This window comes from Pteronotus mesoamericanus, unplaced genomic scaffold, assembly GCF_021234165.1.
Source record: "Pteronotus mesoamericanus isolate MK-2021 breed Mesoamerican mustached bat unplaced genomic scaffold, CSHL_Meso_final contig_116, whole genome shotgun sequence".
NCBI lineage: Eukaryota > Metazoa > Chordata > Mammalia > Chiroptera > Mormoopidae > Pteronotus > Pteronotus mesoamericanus.
Genome location: NW_026555027.1, coordinates 10,498,377 through 10,522,895, shown reverse-complemented (window position 1 = coordinate 10,522,895; position 24,519 = coordinate 10,498,377). Strand labels below are relative to the sequence as shown.

Below are 24,519 nucleotides of genomic sequence, written 5' to 3'. Positions count from 1 at the left end.
AATGGATGGTGTTACAATTAAACAGGCACTCTCCAAAACTGCTGGTGAAAATGAAAAATACTCCAATTTCCTGGAAGATAATTTGGCCATGAGTAACTGAAGTCAGAATTTCTTACAATTTAATATTAATGAAATGAAGAGGTAAGAGAAGTTCTGGGATGGGATACCTGGACTTGTCTCTGCTCTGGTGCTAACTTCAGTATCCTTATTGATGAAGCAGGATAATCAAACACCTTGGAAAACTGTTGGGACTGAGTGAGAAACTTAGGCCTAGAACACAGCAATGACCATGGAAACTATCTTCTCACATGGTCACATACTTTTTCCTGGAAAGACACCAATGCCCTCGCCCTCTGGTAAAAGCTTAAATGCCTGAACCTGCCATCCTCTTGGCTAGGACACTGCTCCTCCTCTGGGACTGGGCAGGACAGGTAGAGATCCAGTCTCACAGATGGGGAAGCAGCACAAATGGGAGCCAAAACCTAGCCAAGGTCACAGGGTGATAGAGGCAAGAGCTAGAAGCCGAATGCCATCTTTGGATCCCCAGGCTGTCTCTACCAGCCCAGGCATGCTCCTATCAGAAAGATTTTACCATGATTTCTGCTCATGCTCTGCCAAATGTATACAAAGGGATAATAAGAACAGCTCACTGTCATGCTCCCTATAACAGCTGCACTCCAGCTGCCACCAGCCCTGCTGGCTCTGGCCTGAGGCCCAGGCCCTGCAAAGATGGTGTCCTGCATTCAGTGGAGTTGAGAAACAGCCTAATAGCCGGCATGTGAAGCAGGCAGGAAACAATGGTAATATCCAGTGTATTTCCTCAATCACAGGACGAGCAAAGCTGTGGGTTAATCTCAGGCTCTGAAAGAGTGAAATAGCCGGAGCACTTGGAAAAAGGCCAAAGTCTGTGCTGAAAACCTCCTGCCTCAGTGTAACTGCAGTGCCACTGATACTTCTACCCTTCATACCCAAAGATAAGGTAGCCTCCCTTATAAAAAAGTAACACAAGATTCATGGTAGCAGAGGAGTGCACACTAAATCAAGTGGTATAATCTGTAAGCACCACTGGATTTCTGGGGAAAGAAAATGGAAGCCTGAAATAACAGAATGAGTTTGCTTAAACACACAAGTAAAGCATCCTTGGCCCCTTTGACTGTGCATGACATTTCCCAGGAAGAACATATCAGGTTCACTGCCCTCCACACCTGGAAGTACCTGACACTCGTGCTAAAGAACACTGGTTAAGGGGTTGTGTGTGAGTTGAATGGGCCATGCACAGACAGGCTGGCTCCTGCCTGTCTGAATGTCTCCTAGATGGGACTCATCCTCCATCCCTGCACACCATCCATGGCCACCACAGACCAATGACAACAGTTCTCAGATCCATCACTGTCTGCATATGGGGCCACCAGACAGCCTGGCAGTGCAGCCACACAGGGAGGAGTAAATGAGTCATCTTGTGAAAAGCAACCAACCCCTTCATGCCAGGCTGCAATATGACCTAAACCTCCCACATCCCTTTGAGAGGAAAAAGGCAAAGAAAGATGAGTGGCCTGGATGAATGCTACTCGACTGCAGAAGAAGTGAAAGCTAAGAGGAGGGAGGAGGTGAAGAACCCAGTGCATGAGTTCTCTGTGGCTGTGGCACTCAGTTTTCTCTCAGAGTCCCACAAGTGCCTATGCCCACTGTAAGAAGTATACATAAAATAAAAGGCAGAACTGTGAAACCTCAGAGATGTCTGATGTCAGCTAGGCTGGAGGCCTCTTCAGCCATCTGTACTTCACCATCACTCCTGGAGAGGATGTAAAAATGTCCTCCCCTCCTAAAACTAGGAACTCCATACCTTCACTCATCTTCCTGGTCCCAAGGCCCACAATTCAACAATACGATGGTATCTTGGTGTGCAAGATGAGCAGGTGAGCAAGCATCCATTGATGCTGGAACTACTGCCAGCACGATGTCCAGGAGGAGGCCGGCACCCTGGCAGCATTCCCTCAGGGGGCACAGGAGGTTACACTGCCCCGAGACTATAACCTCCTAGATCTAGTCAATATCCTGGCCTAACAGCATGTAGACTACACACCAACCTGTCAAACAACAACTTCTCTTGCTAGTCCCCTCCCTCACTCTGAAGTACAGTGAAATCAAGCTACATATGCTTCATCCATCTCTGTGGTAGACAGCTAACTATTCCCCCCAAGTCCACTCTTCCACCTCCATGACAACAGAGCTGTGACTGGGCACTTAGCTGTCCACAAGATGGTATGGCCCAGCCTGCCAGGAAGCCAGGGGCCATTCTCGCCACATCACTGGTATACAGTTGTCCTGTATAACATCATTGGTATATAGTGATCCTGTATAACACTGTTGGTTTACAGTGGTCCTGTATAACATGCCTGATATACAGTTTTCTTGTAAAACACCATTGGTAAGCATGGTCCTGTGGGCCACCATTGGTGTGCAGTAGTCCTGTATAACACCACTGGTTTGCAGTGGTCCTGTATCACACTGTTGGTGTGCATGGTCCTGTATGACACCATTGGTGTGCAGTAGTCCTGTTCATACTGTTGGTGTGCATGGTCCTGTATAACACTGATGGTAAGCAGTTGTCCTGTAAGATACTGTTGGTATGCTGTGGATCTGTATGACACCACTGGTGTACATGGTCTTGTATGACACTGTTGGTACGCAGTTGTACGGTATAATTCTACTGGTGTGCATAATCCTGTATACAACCATTGGTTTGCAGTGGTCCTGTATAACATTGCTGGTATGTAGTGGTTCTATATGACACCGTTGATAAGCAGTTAGTTGTTCAGCATAACACCATTGATGTGCATGGTCTTGTATAACATCGTTGGTATGCACCTGTCCTGTATAACACCATTGGTTTGCAATGGTCCTTTATAACACCATTGGTAGCCTCCCTTATAAAAAAGTAACACAAGATTTATGGTAGTTGTACTGTATAACACCATTGGAATACAGTGGTTCTGTTGTTGGTTTATTGTTGTTCTGTATAACACTGCTGGTATGTACTTGTCCTACATGACACCACTGGTTTGCAGAGGTCCTTTATAACACCATTGCTAAGCAGCTGTCCTGTATAACACTGTTTAATACTGTTGTCATGTAGTGGTCCTATATAACACCATTGATATACAGTTGTCCTGTACAATACCATTGGTAAGCAATTGTCCTGTATAACACTATTGGTTTGTAGTATTCCTTTTATAATACCAATGGTATACAGTTGTCCTATATAATACTGCTGGTAAGCAGTTGTCCTATAAAACACCACTGGTATGCAGTTGTTCTATAAAACACCATTAGTATGCGGTCATCCTATGTAACACCCTGGTATCAGTTGTCCTGTATAATACAATTGGTTTTCAGTGGTCTTGTATAACAGCATTGGTATCAAGTGGTCCTGGATGATATTATTTGCTTGCAGTGGCCCTGGATGACATTAGTGGTATGCCATGGTCCTGTATAACACTCCTGGTATGCAGTAGTCCTGTATAACACCATTGGTTTACAATTGTCCTGTATAACAGCATTGATAAGCAGTTGTCCTATATAACACTGTTCTTATATAGCGATCTTGTATGACACTATTGGTATGGCGTGGTCCTGGATGACACTGTTTGTATGCAGTGGGCCTGTATGGTACCATTTGTTTGTAGTGGGCCTGTACGATACTACTGGTTTGCAGTGGTTCTGTATGACACTTTTGGTTTGTAGTGTCCACTGTGCACCATGATTCAAGTTGTCATAATTTATGTTTCACATCCTTAAAATGCTATTGTTCACCCTTCCTGCTTTCACAGGGCGAGAACACAGGAGATGCACATACATTTTGTTGTAGTACAAGTAATGCCAATTGAGTGTGGTAGAACCACACACAGAAGGGCAGACCACCCAGAGCCTTGGGGAGCCCAGCCTACCCATCCCCTGTTATTTCCAAGGAACAAGCGTGACCTCATTAAAGCTGTGTGTTTGAGGACCTCTGTTTCAGTCACTGATCTCTCTCTAGTGCAGCCCCCATGGGCTCAGCTATGTTCTTGTCAGATATATCTCCCAGGTCTCTCACCCCCACTCTCATATCAGCTCACAGCAGCGATCCAGGCACCCTTGGAACATTTCTCCCTTGGATCCCACACAGAAGTGAATCTTCTCCCAAACTCCAGACTCATGTTTTATTGTATGTGCTCTTCCCATCTCTCTAGCCCCAGGTGTGACATTCCCTTGGTGTCATTCTTGTGCCACCCTGTCTGTGTGCTATCACCTTACCCCAGTTAATCACAGTGTGTCCTCCTCTGCAGTACCCCAGCCAATGACTACCAGCTCTGGTTAAGCTCAGGCCACTGCTCCCACATGACCACAGCCCCCACATGACCACAGCCCCAAGGGATCACTGTGCCTACCTTCACTGAGATAGACAGGCCACATCCTCTGAATGTAAAGCTTTAAAACTGGAAACAACAACAAAAGCATAGTCCTCCTCAACAGGGGAAAAATCACCTAGAAAATTTTAAAACAAAGACTGGAAATGACAAACATCTGATGATAACAGGTCATATCAAAACCAATGGGATGGAGTTTAAAGTGTCTTGAAAGAAAACTGAAAGCCAGACACATTGGTTAGAAAAAAAGGTTAAAATATCCCAAAGAACATTCAAAAGACTAGGGAGATAACAGGGTAAACCTTAAGGAAGAAAAACAACGTCCATTAAATGGGAAACTAAATGTAAACAAAATTACAAATAATTAACATACTGAAAGCTATTAAAGGATAAAAAATGAAGGCAAATTTGATAAATCTAATGGAAAAAACTGAAATAAGCATTACAAATTAAAAGAATGCAGTAAGAGATAAGAAGACAAAAAAAGTCTAAGAGCACATCTGTATACCTCTGTCCCCATATGCCTGAAAAATTCCCTGAAATGGACTACTTTCTAAGAAAAAAAATTAGAAATTGTGTAGGCAGTCAAAATCTGTCTGCAAAATAGGTTTCAGGCTTAGGGGATTTGATAGAGGAATTCTATCAAATATTAGACCAATAACATTTGCTTTCCATAACAGATGACACAAAAAATGTGTTACTTAAACAAAGGATACAAAAATAGGGGAAGGAGCTTCCAGTCAAGATGAAGGCAGATGTAAACAGGGCTCTCCTCCTCACAAAACCACATTAGAATTACAACTAAACTATAGGACAACCATCACTCAAACTGTCAGAAATCAAATTGAATAGAAGTTTGACAACTACAAATTAAAGAAATCACATCCATGCAGACTGGTAGGAGAGGTGGAGACTAAGAGATGCTGAACAGGCTGGTCTCACACCCATATGTGGTAGATAAAATTCAGAAAGGATATCCCAGGAGCAAGGAGTCACAGCCCCACACCAGGCCTCCTCAGCCCGGGGTTCCAGTGCCAGAAAGATAAGTCCCCATAACTTCTGGCTGCAAAAACCAGCAGGAATTAAGTCCGTGGAAAAAATATTTGAGTCCCAAGCAGTTCTTCTTAAAGAACCAGCACACAGACTTAGTCTAATGGCCTCTAAGCTCCAGCACCAGGGTAGCAGGTTGCAATGTACCAGTGGCATAGGGGAAGGAACTAAAGTGTTTAGCATCAAGATGAGAACTGGGGGACAGCTTTCTCCCAGATAGAAAGGCAGCAGAGGTCATTGTTCCTTTTCTGAACCCTCCCCCAACAGAGCCACAGAGCCAGCAGGTGGGTACCATATCTAAGGCTCCATCAACTGGCTAACACTGTTTGCCCCACCCTGGAGATCCCCTGAATCTCTACTCCACCCAACATAAGGGCCCTCCCAAGTTGTTAATAATGTCTTTTCCATATGAATAACTGGTCTTGGCTCATGCTTTACAACTTCCTAAATTGTCTTACAAGCAAAGCCAGCCCACAGCCAGCCCACAGCCAGCCCACAGCCCCTATACTTCTTGCTAAGTGGCCCCAGGCCCGGCACTAGCTGCAGCCAGCCCACGTTCACAGCTTGGCTTCGCCTGGGAATCTCCAAGCCCAGGACATGTAGCAGCCATCTCAGATCGCTTTATACCTCAGCTCAGGAAAACACAAAGGCAGGGGCTGATCTTGCCCTTCATTTCACCACCCGGAAAACCCCAGGGCCAACGCACTAAGTGGACAGCTACAGACCACATCAGAGCATCATCACCTTGCCCTGCACAGCTGATCCTCCACAGAAGATGGAGGTTGGTGGTAAATGGTCACAACCAGTCCTGCAGCTGACTGGCCTGGATAAATCCCTACCATAGACCTGCGAACAGCAATCAAGTCTCAACTACAAGAGGAGGGTGTACTCAGCCCACACAAAGGGTGCACCTCAAACACCCAGCTTGGGTGATAGAGGAGGCTATGCCACCGGACCCTACAGGACACTTACTACATTAAGCCACACTATGAAGACACAGAGTCAAAGCAGTTCTACCTAATACATAGAAACACACACAAGGAGCCTGCCAAAATAAGGAGACAAAGAAACATGGCCCAAATGAAAGAACAGATAAAAACTCCAGAAAATGAGCTAAACAAAATGGAGACAAGCAACCGATCAGAAGCAGAGTTCAACACACTGGTTATAAGGATGCTCAAGGAACTCAGTGAGGACCTCAGCAGCATCAACAAGATCCAGTCAGAAACAAATGCTACACTATTTAAAATAAACAACAATTTACAGGGAAACAACAGTAGAGTGGATGAAGCAAAGAATCAATGATATGGAACATATGGAAGCGAAAAACAACCAATCAGGACAAGAAGAAGAAAAGAGAATCCAAAAAAATGAGGATAGCATAAGCAGCCTCTGGGACAACTTCAAGTGCTCCAACATTCCCATCATAGGGGTGCCAGAAGGAGGAGAGACAGAGCAAGAAATTGGAAATCTATTTGAAAAAATAATGAAAGAAAACTTCCCTAATTTGGTGAAGGAAATAGACATGCAAGTCCAGGGAGCACAGAGAGTCCCAAACAAGATGGATGCAAAGAGGCCCACTCCAAGACACATCATAATTAAAATGCCAAAGGCTAAAGATAAAGAGAGAATCTTAAAAGCAGCAAGAGAAAAGAAGTTAAGTTACCTACGGAGGAGTTCCCATAAGACAGTCAGCTGATTTCTCAAAAGAAACTTTGCCGGCTAGAAGGGATTGGCAGGAAATATTCAAAGTCATGAGAAGCAGGGTTCTACAGCCAACACTGCTCCACCCAGCAAAGCTATCACTTAGAATCGAAGGGCAGATAAAGAGCTTCCCAGACAACAAAAAACTAAGGGAGTTCATCATCACCAAAACATTATTATATGAAATGTTAAAGGGACTTATTTAAGAAAAAGATGATGATCAAAACTATGAACAATAAAATGGCAAAAACCACAAATCTGTCAACAGCTGAATCTTAAAACAAACTAAGCAGACAAGAAGAACAGAGACAGAATCATGGATACTGACGGTGTTTTGATGGTTGCCGCATGGGAGGGGAATGTGGGAGAATGGATGAAGCGGTGAGAGGATTAAGAAGTACAAATAGGTAGTTACAAAATAGCCATGGGGATATAAAGTAGAACATAGGAAATGGAGTGGTCAAAGAACTTATACGGTGACCCATGGACATGAATAATGGTGGGGGAATTGCCTGAAGGAGTGGGGGATGATGCATGGAGGGGGGCAAAGGGGGGAAACTTTGGACAACTGTAATAGCATAATCAATAAAATATAATTTAATAAAACAAAGAAAAAGGAGAAAAAAAGAAAGACTTTAATATGTACCTATAAAAGATGAGGATTCCTTTTGTAACACTCCCACAGAACCATTATAACACCTGAAGATTAATAACAATTTCCTAACATCATTAAATAATAGTTGGTGTTTTATAAAAAAAGGGAAAATAGGGGAAGTTTCTCAAGTCATGTGTGGGAACATGTTCTCATTTACATGACACTGAAATAAATTATAAATTAGAAAGAAATAAACATTTGGCAGTAGCACCTTGGCTCTAATCCTAACCCTCACACTAATCCCCACATTAACCTATACAGAAACTAGTGCTCACACTAACCGCCACCCTGGCCCTAACCTTAATTCTAGCCCTAACCCTATTAATAATCCTTATCCCATTCCAAATAAGATATTGAGAGGGACCCTGGCCAGTGTGGCATAGTTGGTTGGAGTGTCATCCCTATAACCCAAAGGCTGCGGGTCTGATTCCAGGTCAGGGCACATACTGAGGCTGAGGGTTTGATCACCAACTAGTCCAGATGCATACAATCCCCAATCCAGACACATAGGGGAGGCAAACCATTGATGCTTCTCTCTCGCATTGATGTTTCTCCCTCTCCCTTCATGACTCTCTTCCTCTCTCTCTAAAAACAATGAAAAAATGTCCTCAGGTGAGGATAAAAAAAAATATATCAGGAGGGTATTACAATGGGGGAAGGTATTAAAAAGTATCAATAAGCACTAACAGGATTTATTCCAAGATTCAACACTTAGAATTTCATCAATGGATTTTCTACATTAAGAAATGTAAGGAGGAATTATGTAACTAACTAAACAGCAGCAATGAACACATTTAGTGAAATGTAAGTTTTGATTTGTAAAATCAAGAAATAGAATAGCAATAAATAAGAAAAGACTTCTGTCACTTGATTTAAAGGATTTACCAGACAGCAAACATCACAGTGGTTTTTGGGTCAAGTGTGGGATAAGTCAAAAGCCAACTGAGAAATCTATTGCAACTAAAAGCATTTTTAAACACATGGCCATGTCCAAATGCATAAAAATTGTGTAGTTATATTAGAGAAATATAATAGGGAAACTCCCTATTACAGTAACTAGATATTGGAAAAGAGTTTAAAAGAATAAAGTACCTACAGCAACAAAGCTACAAAATGTAACTGACGGCTAATAATAGAATGAAGAAATAGAATATCTTCCTAAACTATAAACTAATATTATTAAAATTTTGGCTGTTTACAATTTAAATTACATGTTTGATTAATCTAAAATGAAATCCCAATTGCAGATTAACTTTTTTAACTTGAAAATCATCATTCTAAATTTCATCTAGAAAGTGAGTAGCCAAGAATAGCCAAAATATTTTTTAAATAATGGTGATATCATATAAATGTACAATAAAACTTAAACAATTAAGACAGTTGTACCAGCACAAGAACAAACAGATCAATTTGAGGATTTAGAAACAGACACTAGTATACACAGTATTTTCATATAAGGTACACATATAGGACAAAAGCAGCAGCAGAAATCACTGGGAAAATGAAGTACTTTCCAACAAATAGTGTTTTTAGTACTTAGAAAAGAAAAATAACTTATGTCTTCACCCAATAACACATACCAAATTAAATCCCAAATGGATTACATAGGTCAATGCAAAAAGTAAAAGCAGAAAAGAAAATGTAAGTGACTACCCAAGTTTCATGACGGAAAAGGTTTCTAAATGTAAACACCTCTACTGATGTAACTGCCCCAAACACCAACACCAGATTAAAAGATAAATAAGTTGACTGGGGAAAATACCGTGAAGGTAGAAACATAATGTCTTCAATAAAACATAGTGCTTTACAAATAAGGAAAAGACTACATTAACTAGAGTGGCAAAGCTCGATCTGCTGTACATACTATATTAGTTTTCTGTTTTCGGGGATACAGTAACACAGGCAGTATATGCTGCTCTCATCTAGCCATCTTGAAATCAATTTGGCAGTGACACATTATGCCTTTTAAAATACCCATGTCCTTTTACCCAGAAATTCTATGTGGATGAATATTGTACATTACCTCTTGAAGAGGGAAGCTGATTTGTGCACGAGGATGCTCAAATCAGCAACAGAGCTGAGAAAAACCCAAATGTATTAAACAAAAAGAAAATGATTTAATAAATACCTACATCCATAAAGTGAAAACCATGCAACCTTTAAAAAATGAGATTTTCACTGTGGCAGGGTGGCTCCTTTGGTTGGAGCATTGTCCCATATACCAAAAAGTTGCAGATTCGATCCCCATTCGGGGCACAGATGGGAGGCAACTGATTTGTGTTTCTCACATCAATATTTCTTTTTCTCTTTCCCACCCACCCCCTTTCTCTCTAAAATCAATAAACATAATCTCAGGTGAGAATTTTTTTTTTAATGAGATTTTCAAACCAGGTGACTTGGAACATTTTACAGTATACCATTCAGTTTAAAAGCAGGGCATAGAAGTGTATATGCATCACCTTAATCCCTGATAAAAAAAAAAAAAACCTGTAGTGAAACAGATCAGTAAACACCTGCAGCAGTGCCGTAGGCCCAGTAGCCCCCCAAGCACCAACCACCAGCAGGGTCTTCACTGAGCATCACGACACAGTTGCTCATGTGTTGGGGAGAACAGGACAGACACAAAAACATTACGACCTGAAGAGCGTGGTGTCATGGGAAGAAGGGGTTGTTCTTTGGGTCTAAAGCTGCAGAGCTCAAGCCCCTGAGGAGAAAGATTTTTTCGCCAGATCTGGGGAGGGCAGAACCACGTGAACCAGCCCAATGGTGCAGACAAAGCCCCGCTGGGGAGGACCAGATGGCCACACAGTCCAGCTTGGCCCTGCAGGAGATGGGAGGGAGTGGAGAGGCCTTGCTTTCATAATTATTTTTTTGTAAGAGAGTATTTGCTATATAACCTTTCAATTTTATTTTTAACAAAATTGTAAATGTACATGGTTTTCAAGTCAAAGAATTCCACAAAGCTTATGGTGAAAACAGTGTTTCCTTCCACAGGCATCTCTCTTGATTCTTGTCCCCTCTTTTGGTATTTCTCTCCACATTTCTAATTCCCAGGTTCAGTTCGCTCTTCTTGACTTTACAGTCTGTGTCATCCACCAATTTCCTGCTATGAACATGAAAATTAACCCTTGGAGCCACCCACACACCTCTGCCCACTGTGGTCTGACCCTCAATCGTCATCAGTACATACTGTCAGGACATGTGCATGGGAGCTCTGTAACCTTATTCCTCCTCTTGCTACATACCCCTCTTGTGCTTCCTAGAGTGAATAAGGGTTTTCTGAGTGTCCTGTGTACTTACGTTAATTTATCTCCAAACTCTCAGGCAGGGATCACTCAAACACAGCAGGGAACAGCCTGCTCCACTCACTCAAGTCCAAGAGTCCATCCCAGGTTTCCATTGTTCTGGGGAAACAGGGCAGGAGCTAGCTTCACTTTCTGTTTAGAATAGCCCCTTCTGCTGTTCCCGAAGACTCCACTCCACTCTTCAGGGGAGACTGGGGAAGGGACTGTCAGGCTTGCTGGGGGAGGGGGATGAGAGTCTGACTGCTTTTTAAACAGGCTTTCCATCAATTTCCTATTTCAGCCCTATTTTTATTGCTGCCTCCCTCCACCCCCCACCACCACCCAGTTTTCAGAACCAGTCCTGAGACTTGGTGGAGGGGGTAACTGTTTGCAATGCTGTACATTCACCTCCCAGGCCCCCCAACACACACACACACACACACACACACACACACACCCGACACACACACACACAGCTTTCTGTTTTTCAAATCTGCTAGTCCCCTCTGTTTGTCCATCTGCTTCTCAAATTTTCCAAATTCCGTCACCTCCTCTCTTAATCTCTTGGTAGTTTGTGCCCTTTTAGTGGGTTTTTAAAAGAAGCAGAGGTCACTGTGAATTTAATCTTCCACTTTGGCTGAAAATCAAGAAAGGCGATTTTTAAGATGGGAGCTATCAAGTCATCTTGGATACTAACAGAAGTGATCTGTCAGGAAGAAGAAGCTGAAGCCCAGGAGTGAGGTGGCACAACTGAGGTAGCAGCAAGTCTCTAAGTAAAGGAGAGGGGAGGGCCTGTCCTGGGATGCAGGGAGCATCAGGTGGAGGAGCGGACTGAGACTGAAATCTGAGAACAGAAGACCAGATGTATAAGCATGGTCTCAGTTAAAAGCAAACCCATCAGGGAGCTGTGGCCACGGTTGGGTGGGGATGGAAGCTGTGCCAAGTCCCTTGGCCAGTCTGCAGGGCTGCGTGGTCTCCCTGCAATACTGTGCTGTTTACTGTGCCCAGTGGACACTCAACTACATAAAGGAGTCAGGGGTGTTTATGAGAAAGTGATCACAAGGCTGCCCTGTGAACTGCAGACTATGTGTGGCAAGGTCACCAAAGACACAGCAGGAAGGGGATATCTAAGAGAGGAGTCTTGGTCAACAAGCTCATTAGCACAGTCCTCCTGTCTGTACCTATTCTAGGTGAGTTTTAATGTTATTTTTTATGTTCCAAATTTTCCAGTTCTATAGTGAAAGTTGTTATCTTAATGTAATGCAGGAAAAAACCTGTGAAAAGCAAATAACCAATTCAGTATTACAAAGACTAAAAGACTTCAAAGTAAACAAAAATTTCAACAAAGTTCTTGTTATAATTATCTCTTAATTTCCTGCTCTTAGTATATAGTCTAAGGCCCAGGCCTGAGCTGGGCTAGGATGGGGCTCCGCCACCAGCCAGCTGTGGGATCCCCGATTCCCATCTGCCTAACAAAGTGGGCTTTCAGGAGCCCCAGCTTTGTCTAGGCACAGGCATCACACTGAAGCCAGAAGCCCATCTTCAGCTTCACTAAGTCAGACTGCCCTTCATCTTAATCTAAGGAAGTGTGGAAAGTTCTCAGAGAAGTGCAAATGGAAATCCAAGTTCTTCCAATGCCACCAATTCTCCTGGGCATCACCCACTGCAGATAAGCTCTGTACTGGCTCGTCACATCCCCAGGAATCCCACTGGAAGACCTGCAGGACTCAACCAGGATTGCAAAGGGAAGAAGAGCCATTTCTGTTCCAACTAGCTGAGTGCTCCTAATAGCTCCCTTCAAATCTGCAAAAGAGACCACAGGTGCCCTATAAAAAGCTGGCTGCTTTCACTTAACCAAGCCTTGGGGAATTCCCAGATCCCTACTACAGCCCTCTGGAACTGCAGTTTTGATGGTTCAAACACATTGTTTGTCTCTGCCTCTCCTCTGGCACAGAGCCAGCGACGCTGTGCTGCGCAGACAGGGTGGGTAACTCAGCCAGCCTGGCCCACCCAGGCATGCTTACTCATCTCCAGAACTGCAGTCCGATTCAAACTCAGGCAGAAGAATTTGGACAACACCAAAGTCTATGGGGAAAGAGGCCCAGCACATATGGGCTATTGTTTATATGCCTGCGTTCCAGGGGCCCTTCCCTTGGGGCTTCTGTGAAAATTAGATCCAGATTTGCACAATTACAACATTGGTTCTAAGCCAGGAAGAATCTGGATGTCCTCTAAGTAACAGCTTCAGTTTGGGTGGGGGGGGGGGGGAACCCAATCCAATAAAGATAGAAAAAAGACTACCTAGGTCCCCATTCCCATACTCAGTCCCCATTCCTCACATGTTGAGTGGCCTCAGGATGACCCTCTAGGGCCCTGATGTGTCCCCTATGCCCACTGTTATCATCTCCTGGGCCCTGATGTGTCCCCTATGCCCACTGTTATCATCTCCTGCCCCTGCTCCTTCACTCCACTTGGTTCCAGCCACACTGGTCTCCTTGCTGCTCCATGAACATGCCAGGCACATGACCCAGAGCCTCTGCTCCAGCTCCCCTTGCGCCTGGAGCCCTTCACCCTCCAACACCCATAGGGATCGCACCTGCACCTCCTCCATGGCTCTGCTCGATTGTCCCCTTCTCAGGGCCTGCACTGATTGCTCATTCAAAACTGCAACCAGCACTTCTACAGCCCTCCCCATTCTTCATTTCCTCCACAGCGGCATCGCCACCTGATATACCTATAATATTTATGTTTTGTAACTGCCACAAGGATGTAAGCTAAAGGCATTCTAGAAGAGTGCCTGGCACATTACAGGCATTCTACAAATACTTGCTGAACAAAGGAAAGAACAAACAAGGTCTTTGTTCAAACAATTTGTTAAGTAAGAACTCTCCTCTTCAAATGTAGTTCGGGATTGGGTTAACCACCAGACCTAAATAGACATGTGCACGTGCTCCCAACTCCTCCCCACCATCTCCCAAGGAGTGTGCTGATGAATTCACTGCCCTGCTGCAGGCAACAGGCCCTGGAAGGTCAGTGGGCTGTGCCTGTATCGCCCTCCCACCAGGATGACTGAGCTCAGCACTCCATGATGGCTACTCGGGGCTGCCAAAGAAACCACTTAATGGGAAAAGCAGACACTGAGTTCAGAGCCCACCTCACAGTATCAAGGTAGCTCCCACTTATCCTATCCTTGTGAAGTCAGAAGCCTTGGCTCAAATCCCAGTCTCACCAATAACCACTACAGTCACGTCATCTCCTTGAGCCTTGAAAGTAGGTAGAAGAGTACCTACCTCACAGGGTATGTGGGGACTGAACAAGGTATTCAAACCAGCATAGCTGACATAAATCAGGCACTTTATAAAAATTAGCTACTCATTTGTATTCCATGCAAGAATTCTGAAAACTTTTAGAAAATATTATAATAAGTTTTTAAAATACAGATCTCTTAAGGATAAATTTAAAAGGAGTCATTTCAAGGTAGTTTTGCAAAACTCGAGTCACAGCCACAAAGAGGTGTCCACATGGCCTGGATATACCATCCTGGCCACAGTGCACACTCATCACTTCCTGGCTGGTGAGTGCTGCTGGAGCATGAGACAAAGGCATGTGTCTGTGCAGGGCACACTAACAACTGGCCCACTACTGGACAGTTTGGTCAGGTTGACTTTGGAGAATAAAGGTTATTGGAAAAGGAGAAAACTACCTCTTTTTCAACCTTGGTTCTACAAAAGCCAGTAGGGAAATTGTGCATTTATCTCTGGCATTGTTATTGCACCCTTGTACAGGTCCCTTATGTGACATAAAACCAGGCCATAAGGAAGAGCAGCAAGACATGTGGCTTCATATGCAAGCAAGACTTTAAAAAATCAACTGACATTGAAAGAATCACTCAATTTAAAGACATAACTTCTATAAAGGCATTGAAAGAAGCACTACTTACATGGAACCATGTGAAGATCTTCTCTCTCTCTGTACACAGCCCTGTAAACAGGTTAAAAAATTATTATAATTATAAATCACAGGTAGAAAATAACAGAAAGAATGCTCTATCACCTTAGATATCAAACTTCATCAAACCAAAGTAATTTATTTTAAAAATGTAATCATAAATCAATTATTTGGAACGCAAAGGCAGCTTTCCAGAAAAGAATTCCACAAAATGTAGTTAGATTCAAAATTGAGTCTGGAACTTAAAAGGTATCAATAAATGCTCAGAACCCCAGACTCCCCTAAACTGTGACGGGACCAAGGAGGCCTGCTTATGCAAAAACTTCAGTGACAGGTAAACAAAGCTTCTAGAGGATCCTTCAGGCAGCCCAAAGGCCTCAGTCCAGTGAGGACTGAAGAGGATGGGGGGTGTCAGAAATTGCCAAAGGAGGACATCCACTTCCATCCATGACAGAAGAAGAGGGATTGACTCTCCTGACTCAACTGAGAAACAGACAAAAGACCTGAGACAAGGTGTTCAGACACAGGACAACAGGCATCATGAGACATGATCCCTAAGGGAAAGAAAAAACGTAATGCATCCTGATCACGCAGCCTGCACTGTGTGGAGCTTCCAGGCCACAGTGCAAAAGAGGGGCCCAGGCAAAGAAAGAGGAGTCCTGAAAGGAAGAAATAGCGTTGAGATTCAGGGAGGCAACAACAGCTAGAATAAGCAGGGCAGAGTACCAGAAAGGAGAGCAGCACAGAGAAATGTTCCAGAGACCTGTATATGTGTGTGTGCGGGGGAGGAGGGGACGCCACCTCAGTCTTCACCTGGACACAGATTAGCACATGTGAATGAGCAAGCTATCTGCAACCAGAAAGAGCAAACAGAAAGAAGTAGGACAATAGGAGCTGTAGCTCCCACAGCTCTAGGAATGTGTTTATTCCCAAGGACCAGACCAGGGAACCCTGTGACACAGGGGCCACAAGGCTGAGCTCTTGGCAGAGTGTTGCCTCAGCAGCAGAGTAACATTAGCACCAGACGAAACTAGTGTACTAAACTAGTAACTGCCTGACAATGTCCAACAGCAAGCCACCAAAGGATCTAAACTTTCTAACTTAAATGCATTCCAACAAGACAGTTTAAAATATTTAAAAGAATACAGAACCCAACAACATAAATTGCACAATGTTTTCCACCTATTCAAAAATTAACAAGCATGTGAAAAAACATGAAAATATGTCTCATAATGAGAGCAGCTGATCAATAAGAAAATGATCCAGACACTACACACAAAAATTATTAGGATACAAGGTCTTTAACATAGCTGTTATAAATGAGTTATATATGTTTAAGAAAACAGAGGAGTAGATAACATGCTATGGAGAGACATGAAAAGCATAAAAAACAAAAACCCAAGTCAAACAACTAGAAATAAAAATATTATATATCTGGGATGAAAAATACACTGGATAGGATTAATGTTACATTAGTCAATAGGAAAGATTAGTCAATAGGCAGACAAAGCATACATGCATATAAAAACTATCTAAAATGAAAGAAAGACCCTTCTTCTCTAAAAAAGAAAAGAAATATATGTACAATTGAGGATTTAAGAAGGGAATCCATGTTGAGACAAAAACATATTTCAAGAAATAATACAAAAATTGATAAAAATTGGATAAAAAAATTATGGTACATTTACACAATGGAATACTACGCAGCAGAAAGGAAAAAAGAACTACTACACTTTGCAACAGCATGGATGACACTAGAGAGCATTATGCTAAGCGAAATAAGCCAGGGGGCGAAGGATAAATACCATATGGTCTCACCTATAAGCGGAACCTAACCAACAAAACAAAGATGTAAGGGAAATAAGACCAGCAACACTGAAAGAAAAAAGAAATGAACAGAGACAAGAGAGAAGGAGGGAGGGGTGGATGGGGGAAAAGGAAGGGAAGAGGCAAGTCAAGGAACATATAGCAAGGACTCATGGACAAAGCCAAAGTGGGGAAAGACTGAGGGAGGGAGAAGGGAGAGGGGGGAGGGGGGCAGGGGAAAGTGGTGAGGGGAAGTCAGAGACAAATGTATTTGAAAAAATAAATTAAAAAATATATATATATAATTGATAAAAATTATGAACCTATAGATCCACGGAGATCAACAAACCCCAAGCAGAAAAAACATGAAGGAAATTAAACAAAGGCACATCATAATCAATTTACCTAAAGAGAAAAACTTAAAAGCAGCCAGTGAATAAAGAATCATGGTGCTCATTTCAGCAGCACATATACTAAAATTGGAAAATACAGAGATTAGCACGGCTCTTGCACAAGGATGGCCGCAAATTCCTGGAGCGTTCTGTATTTTTGATACTTTTATAATAAAAAGACAACTTGCATCCTAGCTACTTACTAAAGGTCCCACAATGTTGCATTCTAACCTTTAAGGTAGATAGTCTTATCTCCACTGGAAATATGAGATGACTGAGGCTCAGGAAGGTTAGATGGCCTGTTCAAGGTTGATCATCCCAGGATAGGAGTTTATGTTTAAAACAGGGGTCCTCTCTACTGCAAACTCACTCCACCCAGAGATCTATTTTTCTCAAAGTAGCTGGAATAGAAGGGGCTATCAGGAAGAGAGGTTTACTGCAAGTGTTCGTCCCCATTTCCACACTTCACCTTGGTTACCAGGGCCGGAGTGGAAATAGATCCAGTGAGGTGCACAGCAGCACATGGAAAGTTCTAGCACTCAGCCCCTTCTCAGTCACTTCAAGCCCTGTCTCTACCAGCAGTCCTGAGGAGAAAAACCAGACGCTTTATCACTTGATGGGGTATTTCTTCCTGTCTGAGATTGTGGAAAATATAAAAATATATAAAGACACATTGTTTAGACATTGAACATATTGCCTTGAAACACACACGAAAGAAAGCAAGAAAGAAAGCAAGAAAGAAAGAAAGAAAGAGAGAGAGAGAGAGAAATATTATATACAGAGAAACAAACACAGGCATGGGGGACAGAGGACTTTTCAGAAACAATGCAAGCCAGAAGTTAATGAAATTATATCTCTAAAGTAATGAAGGAAAAAACCTCACCAACCTGAAATACCATATGCAGTGAAAATGACTTTCAAATACAAAGGCAAAATGAAGATTTTTTCTAACAGACAAAAGCTAAAATAATTCATGTCCAACATACCTGAACTAGGAAAACCATTAAAGTCAGCTTACCACACAAAAGGAAAATAATATCAGAAGGAAATCTTGACTTACATAAGAAATGAAAAGCACTGGAAACAGTTCATGAATAAATAGAAATGCCCATTTCCTTAATTTTTAAGGTTGTTTTAAAAGATAATAGACCATTTAATGCAAAAATAATAACCATGTATTGGAGAGTTTATAAAAATGTAGAAGTAAAATGGCATGACAACAATGACATAAAGGGCAGGAAATACTACGTAGAAGTTACTGTTGTTAGGTTTAATACTATAAGTAAACGAGTATACTATTACTTAAAGACAGTGAGTCATAAGTTAAGGACATATATAGTAAATTCCAAAGCAACCTCTAAAAACAGAGATATAACTAATAAGCTAGGAAAGGTGATAAAATTGATCATAAATAATCCAAAATAAGCAGAAAAAAGAGGATCTAATTGAGACAAATAGAAACCAATAGCATATCATATCAATAATTGCATCAAATATAAATGGTATAAAAATCCTAACTGAATTTAAAAAATTTTTAAATTAGATAAATAAAACCCCTCACACAGATAAAATTCAGGTGGCTCATAAACATGCACAGCAAATCATTCTACTTCTTAAAGATATTAAGGCAGAAAAGCCAAGGTCTGCTTGCTAGTACTGCACAACCTTTTAATACAGAAAAGCTTAGAATACTGAGATATATCTGAAAAGACTAAGTACCCACATTGGGCTACCATAGCAGAATTTAACTTCAGCTACTCAGATTGATAAGTTAGTAATAAAGACTTGGTCCAAGAACCAGAGCATCAAAAGAAGGAAGCAACAGCTACAAACTTGGCTGTGTCTGGCACTAGAAGCACCAAACCAAATAATTTCAGTAAAGGAGAAGGAGACCTCTTTACCTGTAACTTCTATAAACACTCATCCCATGAGTCCTATCATTATGATCATGAACCAACTAACACTGCTTGTATCAAGCAATCTGGAGGGGCTGGTGCCTCTGTGTGGAATGCATCATGGGATTCTCAGCCTCATGATCTCCAACAGATATGTCTGGGTGTCTCTGATCCTCCTTGGGCCTCCATTCCCTATGACACAGATCAGTTTATACACTGTATTAATTACCTGCAGACGATCAACCCAACAGTCTAGATCAGTACCTCTTCCCATAGTGTTCTGGTTGAAGGGGTATGGCTAGACTGATCTTCAGTGTGATGACTAACACATCCACAGTGCTTGAGTAAGGTCTGTGATCCAAATTCTGCCAAACTGAGAGACATTTCCAATCTGGAAATGGGTCAACTCCAATCTAAATAGACCAGTTATTTATCATTTTCTATAAGAAGAAATCCCTTTAACTTTCATCATTGCCTGAAATTTCTGTCCTCTGAGATTCCTGAGGCAAATTTCAGTATCAAGGACAGTCATTAGTGCCTTAGGAGGAAGCAGAAGCCAGCTAGTTTTCCTTGAATCCTAATCTGTCCCAATTGACCTTAGCACCATGAAACCACCCCAACTAAAAAACAATACCATGTAAAAATTCCTGTCCCCCAAGGATCGCCTTTATTTATTTATTTTATTATTTATTTATTTATTTTTAGAAAGAGGTGAAGGGAGGGCGAAAGAGAAGGACAGAAACACCAATGTGTGAGAGAAATATTTATGTGGTTGCTTCTCACACACCCCCAGCTGGGGACCTGGACTGCAACTTAGGCATGTGCCCTGAATTGGGAATCAGACTGGCGACCTCTTGGTTCACAGTCTGGCACTCAGTCCCTAAGCCACAGCAGCCAGGGCCCATCTTTATTTCTTACACAAAGAAAGAAAGAAACAACAAACATTTAAGAGTATGACATCAGCAAGATTGGTGAACTAGGAGGTCTCAGCGCTTGCATCTCCAGAAAAAATAATGATTAACAACTACTGCTGATGAAAATAACTCTGAGTGAGCTCTGAAGTATAATGCAGGAGCTACAGCAACCCAGTGGAGCACAAAAATAAAAGATGGCTACACAGAAAAGCATAGGCAACATTTTACTTGTGTCAACCCATCCCCAGTCTCTCATAGCTTGCTACCAAAAGGGATCTCCTCAGCTGTGACTTTCTACTTTGGAGGAGCAGAAGACCCCAGCAGCTTTCACCACCAAGGACCCGAGCTGCCCTCATGTTTGTCAGGGTCCAAAAACCCAAAGTTTTGCCACTAAGGACTCCCTCGGTCTTTGCCTTTGCTAATCTCAGCTGATGGAGCTTCCTAGAATCTATACCACTGAGTCCTCCAGAGAAGGAGCCAATGCTGCAACCCCAACTACAGCAGTCATAGCCCAACGTATGACCACGCATACCCTCGCTGGTTAGGTATGAATAAAATGGACATTGATGGGGTTCAAACAAAGGTTTTAAGCAGGCCAAAAGGATTAAAGAGCCCCAAACAAGTCTGCTTTTTTTTTTTATCCTGGGTTGTACACATTTTGAAAGCCAAGATTCAAAGATTATAATAAGATATATGACCTGCAGTTGTTTCAAGCTATGATTAGAGAGATGAATCTAGATGAAGGTGGACAAAAGAACCAGGGTCCCTTGGCTCAACCCCTCACTGGGGACCCAAAGCCTTTGCACCAGAGAGGGTAAAATGGTCAGGAGGTGGAGAAGGGAAGTTTTTGGACTTCTTGACATGAGAGCCCCATGAATCATAGTACCCAAATCCATTGGTGAAGCCCTGGTGTGGACTACAATTAGACTGAGAGAATATAAAGGCTGTTCTCCCAAAAAAAGGGTTGATGGGCTTTATGAACGTTGGGATGTTTAAACAGATTTATGCAAATAGCTTGTGTCATCTTTACTTGAATTTTTTATGGGAATGGATATTCTATCTGGCTAGGGAATACTTACCTTAAAAAGTATTGTAAACCCAAACTCTGTTATTTATAAGAAACCCACTTGAAATATAAACATATACATAAAATAAGAGAAAAATGATGGGAAAAGATGTACCATGCTAACCCTAATCAAAAGGAAGTTTGAATGGCTATATTAACATCAGAAAAAGTAGGGCTCAGAGCAAAGAATATTATCAGAAGTTAAAAAAGGCATTACATAATAATTAAGGGATCAAAACAACTTGACAGGAGATCAGTAAGGGACATAGGAGACTCAACACTATCACCCACATTACTTAACTGACATTCATAGAGTACTCTGCACCAGCAATTTTCAACCATTTTTATCTCATGGCACACATAAACTAATTACTAAAATGCTGCAGCACACCAAAAATATATTTTTGTTTACCTGACCAGAAAAATAGGTATAATTTTGATTCATTCACACTGGATGGTTACTCTTCTGTTGGCTATTGTCAGTTTTTTACTTGGCAGTCTAAGGAAGGGAAAAGAGGTCAATGACCCTGAATAAATAGTGAGGTATTACCTGTTTTAAAAATTCTTGCGGCCTGCCAGTGTGCTGCAGCACATCAGTTGAAAATCGCTTCTCTACACAATAACACAATACACATGCTTTTCAAGTGATCATGGAATATTTTTAAAGACCATTCTAAGCCTTTAAAAAGTGCAGTAAAACTTTAAAAAAGTTGAAATCAGAAAAAGTATGATCCCTGATGGCTATGGAATTCAATTAGAAATCAGTAACAGAAATGTATCTTGAAAATCCTCCAAATATTTGAAAATGAATCGCACACTTCTAAATAACATATGGGTCAGGGAAGAAATCACAATAGAAATTAGAAAGAGTTTGACCCAAGTAAAAACAAAAACTAAGATAGCAAAATGTGTGGGATACAGCAAAAACAGTACCATGAGGGAAATTTGTAGCAATAAAGTGCCCACATTAGGGGGGAAAAGTTCTCAAATCAATAACCTAAGCTTCTCTTCTGCAAGGCTAAAGAAAACATCAGCAAAATGAAAAGGGAGCCAACCATATGGGAAAATATATTTGCCAATGATACATCAGATAGAGGTTTGATCTCCAAAATTTATCAAGAACTCACTCGACTCCACTCCAAGAAGACAAATGATCCAATCAAAAAATGGGCAAAGGACCTGGGCAGACGCTTTTCCAAGGAAGAGACACAGAGGGCCCAGAGACATTTGAAAGGATGCTTGGCATCACTAGCCATCAGATAAATGCAGATCAAAACCACAATGAGGTACCACCTCACACCGGTCAGAATGGCCATCATAAACAGATCAACAAACAACAGGTGCTGGCGAGGCTGTGGAGAAAAGGGAACCCTAGTACACTGTTGGTGGGAATGCAGACTGGTGCAGCCATTGTGGAAAGCAGCGTGGAATTTCCTCAAAAAGCTGAAAATGGAACTGCCTTTTGATCCAGTGATTCCCCTGCTGGGACTATACCCTAAGAATCTCAAAACACCAATTCAAAAGAACCTATGCACCCCAATGTTCACAGCAGCACAATTTACAATAGCCAAGTGCTGGAAGCAACCTAAATGCCCATCAGTAGATGATTGGATCAAAAAACTATAGTACATTTACACAATGGAATACTACGCAGCAGAAAGAAAAAAAGAACTACTAAACTTTGCGACAGCATGGATGGAACTAGAGAGCATTATGCTAAGTGAAATAAGCCAGGGGGCCGAAAGACAAATATCATTTGATCTCACCTATAAGCGGAACCTAACCAACAATACAAAGATGCAAGGAAAATAAGACCAACAACACTGAAAGGAAAAGAAACTAACAGAGACAAAAGGGAAGGAGTGGGGGGCAGGGGAAAAGGAAGGGAAGGGGAAAGTCAAGGAACATATAGCAAGGTCTCATGGACAAAACCAAAAGGGAAGGATTGAGAGAGGAGGGAGGTGAGGAGGGGGCAAGGGAAAGTGGTGGGGGGAAGGCAGAGACAAATGTATTTGGAAAAAAAATCTTATTTGTCCCTATTCTGAAATATTAAAATTTCACATTTGAATGAATAATTAAACAGCACTGTAAAGTTCAGGATGCCCAGACAGAATTAAATTTAGTTAATATACATTTTGTCAGGAGAAAAGTATGCTTAGTCTTCACCAAAATGGTCAGGGGGCATACTCTCAGCCCAGAAACTCACATGCAATTACACCTGGATAGCTTCATGAGCCTGGGACTTTATGGGAATGATGAGTATTTATTGCAAGTGATTGGTACTAAACTATGGAATGAGAACTATATATGTTTTACTATACATAATTAATTTAGGTATAATCTATATAAACACCCTAAATATACAGTAGGTTTGTGCTCAAAGTTCCAGGTTGTTGTTGTTTTTTAATTAAGAAAACAACAAAAGCATTTTTGCTGGGAAAAAAAACCCTAAGCTTCTATTATACAAAACTAGAAAGAAAAAGAAAGAGCAAATTAAGCCCAAAGACAGCAGAAGAAAAGCAATAAAGATGAGAGTAGAACTCCATGAGCCGGAAAATAACAAAAAATGCAGAAAATTAATGAAACCAAAAGTTGCTTCTTTGAGATCAATAATATTTATAAGTATTATAAATAATATTTATAAAAGATCAGGAAAAAACCCAAGATGACACAAATTACCAATATCAATAATAATAAGTAAAATATTACTACTGATACAAAGGACATTAAAAAGGTAAGTCAAACCAAAATGTGGTACTGATTTGACACCTACTAAGATGGCTATAAACAAAACAGCAGAAAATAACAAGTATTGGTGAGGATAAGGAAAAATAAGCACCTTTATACATTACTGGTATGGCTGTAAAATGGTATAATTCTGTGGAAAAGTGTGCCAGTTCCTCAAACATTAACCATGTGACTCAGCAATTCCACTCCCAGGTATATATCCAAAATAAATGAAGATGGTCACTCAGATACTTGTTCATAGCAACACTATTCACAATAGACAAAATGCGGAAACAACCCAAATGTCCATCAACAGATGATGAATGAACAAATTGTGATATATCCAAAAAATGGAATATTTTGCAGCCATAAAAAGAAATAAAGTACTGATACATTCTCCAAGTCAGATAAACCTACTAAGTGAAAGAAGCCAGACATAAAAGGTCACCATATTTATATGATTCCATTTATATGAAACATCCAAATACATAAATCCAGAGATAAAAAGTAGGTTAGTGGTCCAGGGGGTGGGAAAAAGGAGAAACAGGGAGTGACTACTTAATGGACGTGGAGTATTTGTTGACATGATGGACAAGTTAAAAAAAAATCCTAAATCTGGGTGGTGTTTGCACAACACTGAATGCCACTGAATTATACATATTAAAATAATTA

The 24,519-nt window shown here is 41.5% G+C and overlaps 1 protein-coding gene and 1 non-coding gene across 6 annotated transcripts in view; one reads left to right on the top strand and one right to left on the bottom strand.

Moving 5' to 3' along the window:
• Positions 1-24,519, bottom strand: part of PCBP3 (poly(rC) binding protein 3) — a 215,770-nt gene that overhangs the window by 132,717 nt on the left and 58,534 nt on the right. For all 5 annotated transcript variants that reach the window (XM_054579258.1, XM_054579216.1, XM_054579224.1 and 2 more), the window contains exon 2: positions 15,040-15,080. The gene's annotated coding sequence lies outside the window, so the exon portion shown is untranslated. The remainder of the gene's footprint in view (positions 1-15,039; positions 15,081-24,519) is intronic.
• Positions 17,303-17,404, top strand: LOC129077331 (U6 spliceosomal RNA). Its single transcript, XR_008529813.1, has one exon. It is a non-coding gene; the product is annotated as a U6 spliceosomal RNA (small nuclear RNA).